General features: G+C 36.2%; 1 pseudogene; it reads left to right on the top strand.

Annotated features, from left to right (window-relative positions):
* The first annotated feature begins 7,989 nt into the window (after positions 1-7,989).
* LOC111819597 (ATP synthase subunit epsilon, mitochondrial-like) lies at positions 7,990-8,166 on the top strand (annotated as a pseudogene).
* The last annotated feature ends 3,724 nt before the right edge of the window (positions 8,167-11,890 follow it).

Below are 11,890 nucleotides of genomic sequence, written 5' to 3'. Positions count from 1 at the left end.
GGACTGGTGATCCACTTCTGAAAATTATCTAATTAAAACCCTACGGATCACAACTGTCTGATCCCGTTGTGCATGAAGTCACCATGAGTAGAGGGCCAACTCAATGGCAGCTAACAACAACACAGCACTGACTATAAAAGCCACCATCTCTAACAGCATTCTTTGGGGATCAGGGCCTGATATAAGGTCTGCTGGAAGCTCTGCCATCGCCTGGCACAGGACATCCATACTTAGTGTCACGCAGAGCATCACGGCCATCAGCGTACCCTCCAAAGCTCACAAAGCCACTGCTGAGTCATCTGAGGTGGTCACTATATTCTGTTGCTACAACAGACAACAGAAACCTGTGATGAGCATTCTGCCCAGAACTTTCCTGGTGCCTAGCAACGAGGACAGACCTCTGTGGAGGTGGAGGCGGGGGGAGGGGACAAGAAAAACAGTAACTCCCCTTCTTCCTCACATCTTGAGGAAATCCTAACAGCTGATACCATTTAATAAGTATGCCCTTTCTTGACTTTTATCAGTTGAAATTGGAACGGTTCGTTCACACAAATGAATGGTGAACTTTTAGTTCTCAGTGATAGATCCAAAAAAAAAAAAACATTGCCATGGAGTCAATTCCAACTCATAGCAACCCTACAGGACAGAGTAGAACTGCCCCAAGAGGGTTTCCAAGCCATAAATCTTTACAGAAGCAGACTGCTGCATCTTTCTCCCGAGGAGCAGCTGGAGGGTTCCAACCACCGACCTTTTGGTTAGCAGTCAAGCCTTTTAGCCACTGCACCAGCAGGGCTCCTTTGGTGATAGATCAGGGGAGAGAAAAATTTTAGAAAAAGCATCTTTCCTCCATCATTAATAAATATCAACCATGACTTTAAAAATATGGTTAAACCAAAAACGAAACAAACTTGTTGCCATCAATTCAATTCTGATTTATAGCAACACTGTACGACAGAGTAGAACTGCCCCATAGGGTTTCCAAAACTGTAAATGTTTACGGAAGCAGACTGTCACGTCTTTCTCCCGTGGAGCAGCTGGTGGGTTGAAACCACTGACCTTTAAATTAGCAACTGAGCTCTTTTACTACTGTGCCACTAGGGCTCTTTCAAAAATATGGTCACCCTCCCGGAGTAAGTTCAGTGCTAGGATTTTTCTCTTTGTGTATTTCCCTGTCCCTTTTGATACTCCATAATTCGGTTAACATCCGTGACTTCACGTTGCATCTAATCAACAGCCTGTGTTTTATCATTTATATAAACTGATTTATAACCACTTTTTTATAATGTCTTGCCCATGGTCAGATAATGAGCATAGCTGTTTCAAAAAGGATGAAAATATAAATGTATAGAGTGTATAGAAATCTAATTATGTAATAATTAGCCTATGTGTACCATGCAGTGTTCAATAGGAAACACACGCCTAAATCCAGGGACTAAAACTCACTGCGTATGAGAATGTGTTGGGAACTTAGAAGATACAAAATTGAAAACACAATGAATTATCTTCTTTGCTGTGTGAGCAATTAAATTTATCAAGTCAATCAGAATCATGAGAAGAGACAAAGGTATATTTCCTCTTAACTGTTGTTTGCTTATTGGTTTTAGATCGTTTTCTAACAATTTGGTGTCTTCTAATACACTGTATGATACCATGCTGAATTGTCCTTCTATTCCACACTGCCGACAGATCTTTCTAAAAGGCAAATCACCATCATGTTACTTAGCTAATGAAAATCTTATGCAGCTTCTCATTGCATGAAGCAGAGGCTTTTAATACTGGCCACATATTAGACATGGAAAACTTTTTAAAATATATTGATACCCAGGCCCCTCCCTCCAACTATTAAATATGAAACTTTAGAGTGAGGTCCTGGGTACAGTCAGATCTTAATTTAGGATCACCAGGGATTCTAAATAGTCATTGCTGAGATGTGTAAGCTAAATAATCAAGCCCCATTTTTCACCATGACATATAAATAAGATGCCCAGACTAGAGAGGACCTGTCCAAACTCCTAATTCTTTTCCCAAATGCACCCTATTCCCTAACACACACACATACACTATGTTTAGTAGATTTTAAAATCCTTGATGTTTCACAAATAAGCCTCCAATAAGATTTTAAATATAGTGGAATGTGATCGAGGTATGTTTTGGGCCACCCAGCCATGCAGAGGAAATTTCAAGAGATCCCTTTGCTGTTGTTCTCCAAAACTTTGGTCCTCTGCCTCAATGACCCCTCTTCTCACCCACTTCATGGCCCACCTAAAGCCCTGATCTCATTCAAAGAGGCAAGGCACTGACCAGATCAGGAGGCAGGCACACAGAAGGCAGACAGCCAATGAGTCTGAGTTTAAAAACAGGGAGTTTGACTCCAGAGTGATGGTCTTATTTATGATGTAATATGTCATCTTTCAGTTCAGGCCTCCTGCTTCAACTCTCTTACTGCAAACCACTATTGAATGACATAATTATTACATAACTTTAAAAATTATCTCTTTTCTAAAAATGAAAGCAATGTTTCTTAGTCTTTCTTGTAATACACAAAATCTAGATTGCAGGTATTTAAGAAATGGATATACGGATACAGAACATATGTAGTAGGACACAAATATCAAAAATTAAATAAGCATGAATTCTACTAATACCTGAGGAATAAAATTAAATATCATTACCAAGACTATATTATATTTTTCCCTTGGAGATCTCTCTTCATTTGCACAATGGTGCAAGGCCACTGGCCTATGTTTGTGGAATATTTTAAAAAAACAATTTCCATGAATCTCTGTATTCGCCACATGGTCGCTGTTGAGTTTGTTGTTTATAATATTTCACTGTGTCTTCTTAATTGGAACCATTGGGGAAACATCCTCTTATCTAATTTTTATTGAAAGATGTGCTTCCCCTAAAAAGATGACTTGATTTAGTCCTATGAACACTGAATCACGTAGCATATTGTATTTACCAAACTGGCTGCTAAAAATAACAAAATTATGTCATACCTTAAGCAAATACTTAGGAAGTTATAGCTTACATTGTTTGTATTAGCTTCAGTGCAAGCTACACTTTACATTCCTACATTTATTTCACCATAGATACATTTTATTTTTTATTTTAATTATTTAAATTAATTTTAACTTTATGTATTGCATGCAGATTTATCACCTTATATCTTTTTTTTTAACAAGACAGGATAGAATATGTGAATATTTAAACGTGCATTATTAAATAAGTAATTCATAAAAAAGAGATTATCATTTGGCAATCCAAAGTACAAGACATCTGCTAACATTTTTTGCAAGACAAGATCATTATAATATTATTAGTCACCATACATACAAAAAAATTTCCCCTATTCTAGTTTTCCCTGATCATATCATGCTGGGAGGAAGATAATTTATTATGGAGATCAACAGCACAAAAGACTAAAAAAGGAATAATCAAACGTGAGGTTTCCTGGATTTGTAGAATCTAGGAAAAAGGAATGCTCTCCTGCCTGGAAGGACTAAGTGTGGAAGTACAAGACAACTGCATTTAAACGGCAAAAACTGTGCTCATCACCTAGAAGTGGCTAAGAGCACAGACTCTGGAACCAGATCTCTTGAGTTCAAATCCTGCTTCTGCATCGGTGAGTTTCTGTCAGGAAGTTGGAATGAACGTGCCACATGATGATTTACATGAGGAAACCACACCCTCTTGCTTGATAACGTAAACAGTGTGAGCGTTAACTGGGTGTAATTCGTTGTATTTGTTTTTGGTTTAATTTGGATGCTACCATGCGACAATATTTCATACCATACTAGGTAGCTGCAGTGAAGATACATCAGGTTGAGGGAAATAGTAATCGAATATATGTAATAGGTCAGTTTTGGAGAGTGGATCAACACAGACCAAGGATCGAAATGTATTTGGAGTGAGATAATCAATGAAACTTTATTGAGCACTCCAAGGTATTTAATCTATACAGAGCCGTAAGTAAACTGGAAGTCAATGAAACACGAAGAGAAGAGGTTTCAGAGGAAAGGAGGCTAATCGTTTGAGAACAGAGCTACTAAAGGTAAGGGGAAGAAAAAACGAAAAGAATGTGTGTTTTCAGGAGACAATGGATAGCTGGAGGATATAGATTTCATCAGGAGACAAAAAGTAAAACAGCTTTTAAAAATTAATCAGATAGCAGGCAATCAATGACCCTGTTTTGACCCACCTCAGGTCAACAGCAGACCAAAAGTGATTCAGCTATATTCAGAAAAGGGAAAAGCATCCCAACAGCACTGATCCATGTGTCAGAAGGAAGTCAGAAAAATAAAACTATTTCTTAGTGAAAATTATAGTTTTCTCTTCTCCAATGACTTGTCCAAGTAACATTTTAAATGAAATCCAAATTCTTATTTTGTTCTATGTAACAAAATTAAGTATACTGTAAGAGTTTCAAGGTAAAAACTTTAAGGAGAGGAGCAATTTGATTTTCTTAATGAGAATCAAACTTTTTAGCTGCGACGTGTTTCGTTAGTGAACTAGGCTCTCGCATCCCAGGGATACAATGCAAACTAGCAGATGCACTGGGGTCAAAAAGGAAAATAAATATCTACACCAGCAATAAAAGCAAGCTAATCTCTCATTTTATGTTTGCAAGGTTTTAACACCATAATGAAATTTAGATCACACTCACTCAAAATATATGGTCACGATGCCAAAGCCCACTGGCAAGGAAATAACCAAACAATATGTCTAAATTGTTTCCTTATATATCTGATCATATGGAATGTGCTAGAATTGAACATAAGCAGTGTGGCTTGCCTTCCTGAAAATGCATTGCAGATTAATATTTTCTGGTGAGCTTTTAATGAAAGACTGATTTTAATTATATTCACTTACTAGGCAAATTAGGTTTGATCCAGCCAGTTCATTAATATTATATCAGGGGTTGCAAAATAAATATACCACCTAAATTTTATTCAACATGCTTAGAGTTCTGAGATATTACAGAATGTGAATTTTTAATTATGATACAAATTAACAGATTATCTTATTACATAATAAAATGTTTCTTGTTCGCTGATGTAAATACTTGCATATATCCTGCATATGCAGGATTCCTCTCCTTTGTTGACACTAACAAGAAAAATCTCTTTATAACGTTCATTTTCATTTACAATTGAAGATTAGTCCTCCACGTTTTTCCTCATTACATGTGAATCATTAATCATACAAAATGAATGTAGCATCATTTTTTGCTCTCCGGAATGATGGGTTTTGTGATGAATACTTATTATCATAAATCTTTCTAAAAAGAGCTTCTAATAGCATCGAATAACTTGTAACATCAGTGAGTAAAATTTAGAGTATATTCTCTTCCACTAGCTTTTATCTCGGAAGCCAGCATCATCAATTTTCACAAAGACAATTTAAAATGCAGGCATGTAAAAAAAAATATCCATATAATCAGTAATGCAAAACATATTTTCTACTCTTTTTCTCCTGAACAGGATTCCACAACGCTCTTTGTTTTTTTCTTTTCTTTTTTTCTCTCCTTCTAACGTCATTAGAGCCTGCTGATCAATAATTAGCTTCTTTTGCCTTTGGTAAAACAAATTTTCAATAACTCTTTTGTTCATATCCAGAGTATTTTCAAACATTATATCAAAGGATAGATTAGATAAAGCTCATTTTTGAAAACTAAGACCTTTTTATCATTGTATGACAATTTAGTTGAGGATTTTTAATGCATCTTCTTTGTACATTGTAAAGACATAAACTGATCAGTTTTGATGGTTGTACATAGCAGGAATTAGGATATATAAATATATAATCTATATGTCTGAGTATTATGTGGCATCCCACTCAGATATGGCAGAAAGATGTGGCACTCTGCTTCCATGAAGATTACAGCCTTGGAAACCTCATGGGGCACTTATACTCTGTCCTATAGGGTCTCTATGAGTCAAAATTGACTTCAGAGTAATATATACACACACACACATAAATATATAATTATTTAAGTATCTCAGTTGGAAAAAAAGCCTATTTTTCTCATAACCACCTATGCTATCATCTATTCGTTCATCCCAAAAATGAACTTGGACTCAACCTCCATGTTAAATAATCTTGAAGAACATGATAAATATTTGTAGATCAAAACATAGAACATAAAAACAAACTCAAAAAAGGACCAAGGAAGGGGCAAGTAAAAATTAAGTCAAAAATTTATTTATAATTATTAAAAATTACTAAACTATATTTTGGAGCCATCTAAAATTAAAATTTTCCCTCAAATTGAGCCCTCTCGGCACAGTGGTTAAAAGCTACCGGTGCTAACCAAAAGTTTGCAAGTTCGAATCCACCAGCTGCTCCCTGGGAACCCTATGGGGCAGTTCTACTCTATTTTACAAGGTCGCTATGAGTGAGAATCAACTCAACAGCAATGAGTTTGGTTTTTTGTTTGTTTGTTTTTGACGACTTAAGGTCAACATTTTTTATAAGGCACAATTTCCAGGAAATATTGAGATTATTTAAAGCATAATGTAGAAGTCATTTTTATAAAATTAATACTATCTATTGATATTTCTGTTGCAGTTTTGTTTCCAATTTGAAGTAGTTTTAGAATCACCACAAAAAAAAAAAGCTCGTGTCAATTCCAACTCAGAATCACAACAGAAATATAAAAATATCTGATTCTAAAATTTTCTACAATTGAGACACTTAGACCAAAAATAATTGTTTGATCATCCACTGGTTAAAAAAAAAAAAATCATGAATAGAAAATTACTCTAACTTTTCAATCACTCAATGATTATTAAAACAATAGGAATAATTTTCTGCCCAGTGGCTCTGTGGGAGAATGACTTGGCAATCTGCTCCAGTAAAGATCACAGCCAAGAAAACCTTGTGAGGCTGTTTTACTCTGTCACATGGGGTCACTATGAGCTGGAATAGACTCGACACCATCCAACAACACACAATAATTTTCGAAAACATTAGTGCCTAAAGCTATAACCTCAGCACTACTTCACTATGAGTCTAAATTTCACTGAGTCTAAATTAACTAGACCGTACACAACAACAGTACTATTTTAAAGCTTTAACTTCCTTGGATCTTTTTGAGTTCAGCTAATAACCTGTGAGGTAGGTTTTTAAGCCACATTTCACAACTAAGCAGAATAAGGCTCAGAGGTCTTACACTGTAGGCCTTGGGATACTCAACAAAGTTAAGTGGCCGAAGGGGAAATTAGAAGGTAGATTTGACTGTCTTCGAACGCAATTTCTTCCATCATGCTATTCTGTGTCTTCTTAACGGTTATCTTCATATCTCTTAACTATAAAAGGTAGATGTGGTTTTAGGTCCTTCTACACACAGACACAAGAGTGCATACTCAGATATATAGATTAGATATGGAAGTCTACAGCTGAGCAGTTCAGAAGGATCATATCACAGGACTGGCTGTATGTTTTATAACAGTAATCTCTACCACTGTATACAGAATGATATTGAGAGAACTATATTATTCCTGATCTCTTCACTTTTTAATATATTAGAAAATATGTAATAATAAAACAAAATTATTTAAATGTATTGTTGTATGCTTAATTTTATATTTTCAGGAGAATGTTTGCATTATCAAATAATAAAATTGGTCCTAAATATGTTCTAGGAGCAATAAAATATGGTTCATTATTGCCAATAATATCATTTTCTTTTCAATATTAAAGTATATAATAAAATGAGAAGGAGCCCTTGTGGTGCTATGGTTAAACACTCAGCTGCTAACTGAAAGGTCAGCCATTGGAACTCACCAACCGCTGAGAGGGAGAAAAGGCCTGGCTATCCGCTCCAGTAAATATTACAGACTAGGAAAACTTGTGAGGGAGTTCTACTCAGTCCTATGAGTGAGAATCAATTCCACGGCACACAGTGACAACAATAAAATGTTATTTTAGAATCTATTTAAAAGCACATTGTGTGTGTGGTATTAATTTACATTTTAGGAACCATGATTTGGACCGACTTGTGACATCATAGTGGCTTACTGGTAACGGGCTGGACTCATCTACATCCCCTATTCCCAAATCTGTGCAAAAGCAGTAAGGGATGGACTGAAGGCTGAATTCAAAGCAAGTGCTGAGAAGACTTCTGGCCACAGAAAAAAAATCGTGAAAGTGAAGAAGGAATAATCTACCTTGACTAAAGCTTGAAATGCTAAATTTCCAAGGTGAAGATGTGTGGGTAAATGTTATGGCAGACTGAAAATGCTCTCGCTCCATGGAAAAAAATGCCTGTCTTGTTCATAGATTGATAATACCAATACACTGAAGTATGGTTCAAAAAAAAAACCCATTGCGTGTTTTGTTCCACAACTCAATTCACCTCTCCAAATAGGTGCATTAAAAGCACGTATGCTGTCCTTGAGTGGTGCAAATGGTTAACGTGCTCGACTGCTAACCAAAGGCTGGAGGTTCGTGTCCACACATAGGCACCTCAGAAGAAAGGCCTGGCGATCTCCTGAAAAATCAGCCATTGAAAACTGTATGGAGCACATTTCTACTCTGACACACATGTGGTTGTCATGAGTCAGAGTTAACTCCAGAGCAACGGCTGGGGTTTTTTTTTCAAAACATGTATGCTTCAAAGAATAATTAAAATTAGTTACTGTTTTTAGAAATTTTATTAACAAGGGCCAGTGCTGATTTATGGATAACATTGTGAAGAATGGCAATTTTAGAACACTTAATTATGCTTATGAGGAAACTGTACATAGATCAAGAGGCAGTTGTTCGAACAGAACGAGAGGCTACTGCGTGGTTTAAAGTCAGGAAAGGTGTGAATCAGGGTTGCACCCTAAGTCAGGAAAGGTGTGAATCACGGTTGCATCCTTTCACCATACTTATTCATTCTGTATGCTGAGCAAATAATCCAAGAAGCTGGACCATATGAAGAAGAAAGGGGCATCAGGATTGCAGGAAGACTCATTAACAACCTGCCACATGTAGATGATAATAACCTTGCTTGCTGAAAGTGAAGAGGACTTGAAGCTGATGCAGATCAAAGGCCACAGCCTTCAGTATGGATTACACCTCAACATAAAACAAAAATCTTCATAACTAGACCAGTAAGCAACATCATGATAAACGGAGAAAAGAGTGAAGTTGTCAAGGATTCCATTTTACTTGGATCCACAATGCCCATGGAAGCAGCAGTCAGGAAATCGAATGACACGTTGCATTGGGCAAATCTGCTACAAAAGACCTCTTTAAAAGTGTTAAAAAGTAAAGATGTCACTTTAAGGACTAAGGTGGGCCCGACCCAAGCCATGGTGTTTTCAGTAGCCTCATATGCATTCGAAAGCTGGTCAATGAACAAGGAAGACCAGAAGAACTGACACCTTTGAATTAGTATGAGTATTGAATATAGCATGGACTGCCAGAAGAACAAACAAATCTGTCTTGGAAGAAGTACAGCCAGAATGCTCCTTAGAAGGAAGGATGGTAAGACTTCGTCTCACATACTTTGGGCTTGTTATCAGAGGGGACCAGTCCCTGGAGAAAGACATCATGCTTGGTAAAGTAGAGGGTCAGCAAAAAACAGGAAGACCCTCTACTAACTGTTTAATGAGAAACTATTTGTTCTGTAAACCTTCCTTCATCTAAAGTACAAAAAAAAGAATTATCTATGTGAGATCAAATTGACAATAGCAACTCAAAATGTTTGATGGGAAGCCCAGGGGCCAGCGAGTTGAAGATAATGGTGATGGAATAATTTGGAAAAAAATAGTGAGAATAGCAGCACAACTGGAAGAATGTAATCGATGTCACTGAATTACACGTGTAGAAATTTTTGAAATGGTGTATCTTTGGCTATGTATATTTTCACCAAAAAAAAAAAAAGGTCCTCCGAGGTTGAGAAGGGAGAGTGTTGACCTGTCATGAGGTTGTAACCAATGTCATAAAAGAATATGTGTACTGTTTAATGAGAAATTATTTGTTCTGTAAACCTTCATCTAAAGTACAATAAAAACAAAATTTTTTTTAAAAAAAGAGGAAGACCCTCAATGAGATGGATTGACACAGTGACTATAACAATGGGCTCAAGCATAACAACAATTGTGAGGGTGGCTCAGGACTGGGCAGCATTTCGTTCTGTTGTGCATGGAGTTGCCACGGCACCTAACAACAACAGTAACGGATGCTGAATTGATTAATTGAAGATATTGTCATGATAGAAAATCAGGTTTCGGAATTAATATTATCAGCAACATCATCAGCAGTAAATATGTAGCTCAATAAGGAAAAAACAGAAAATTATAATAAATATAAAAGTTTAGATTTTGAAATTATCAGGGAAATGACAATATAGAGTACTAAACTGGGAATATACTACTGGGGTGATGACAGTTAAGTGCCAGCTTCTAAACTGGTGATTGTCACTCAGGGAATAAATGCTATGGAGAATACCCTTATGCTCCCAAGCTTCGACAAGGCACTTACAGGCCTTTAAACATGGTAAGAATCTCTGTGGTTCAGAATAGAAGAACTGCCACTAGTATCTTCAATCTGAAATTACCAAGGCAGGGATAAAAATAAAATTGTTATAAGTCTGCTTCTTTCTACCCATGAATAATTAAGAAATAGCCTTGGATGGATTTGGTTGTGCAATTCAGCTTAAGCTACATGACAACCCTTCTCAAATATTTTTCATATAAGTATCTGTACTTGCAGTGAAGGGTGGACACTTCTCTCCAGGAGGCAGGAAACGGAGCCCAAAGAGGCCCAACAAGCACTGTATTTCTGTAAAGGCTCATATTTATCTAAAATTTCATACATTTATGTATTTATAATATTTTTCTATTTGCCAGAATATAAAAGCAATTTAAAATTCATTATCGAAGCCTTAATCTCCCCTGATTTTACTACTTGATACTTTAGAAAAATACACTCATGAAAAACCCATATGTGAGAGTTATGATTTTAAGGTCTACTTTCAGATATTCTGAAGCCAAATAGTTCAAGGCTTTGAATGTTTATTAATTCACCTTGGTTTTCATATTTATAATATAGAAATCCCAAAGTTACACTATGAAAAATTTATATATTTATAGCATATAGAATACTCCTGAAGATATTTGGGTTTTCTGTAAAATTTTATGACTACTTGGTTGAATAACGTGTTTGGTTTGTAGGGACTTTATTCTGAATTACTTGACTTAAATCATTCTAAAAAAGTAATCTAAATAATATAAATTCAGGAGAAAAATAATTAAAATCCCTATATAAATACATTTATAATAAGCACTCTACTACTAGCTGAAAGGTTAGTGGTTTAAAACCTACCCAGTGGTACCTCGGAAAACAGGCCTGGCAATCTGCTCTCAAAAGGTGGCAGCCTGAAAACTCTACGGAGCAGTTCTACTGTGTACACATGGGGTCGCCATGAGTTGAAATTGACTTGGCGGCACTAGCAAAACAAAAAATAGATGTTAACCTGTAGACACATTTGAAATCCACAAAACTGATGGTCAAACTCAGTCTTTTACCTTTGTCTTGGGTTTTCAGTGTTAAATTAATCTAGATGCTACTATAGGGAGACTTAAGGAGGAAGAGCAGATTGGAAATCTGGAATTATTTCACTTTAATATGTACTAGTTTCTATTTGGAGCCCTGGTGGCACAGTGGTTAAGAGTTCAGCTGCTAACCAAAAGGTTGGCAGTTCGAATCCACCAGGCACTGCTTGGAAACCGTACAGGGCAGTTGTACTCTGTCCTGTAGGGTCACTTTGAGTTTCCACTTATGGAAAATGTGTATAAAATATTTCCAGTGTAATAAACCTAATCAGTACATTTATTTTTGAATTTAAGTGTTCTCCAATACACGATCTGTCCCAATAACATATTCTTTTAAAAAT

Source organism: Trichechus manatus, unplaced genomic scaffold (genome assembly GCF_000243295.1).
Source record: "Trichechus manatus latirostris isolate Lorelei unplaced genomic scaffold, TriManLat1.0 scaffold00013, whole genome shotgun sequence".
In the NCBI taxonomy this organism is placed as follows: domain Eukaryota; kingdom Metazoa; phylum Chordata; class Mammalia; order Sirenia; family Trichechidae; genus Trichechus; species Trichechus manatus.
The sequence above is the reverse complement of the archived record's forward strand: the minus strand, read 5'-3'. Positions and strand labels throughout refer to the sequence as shown.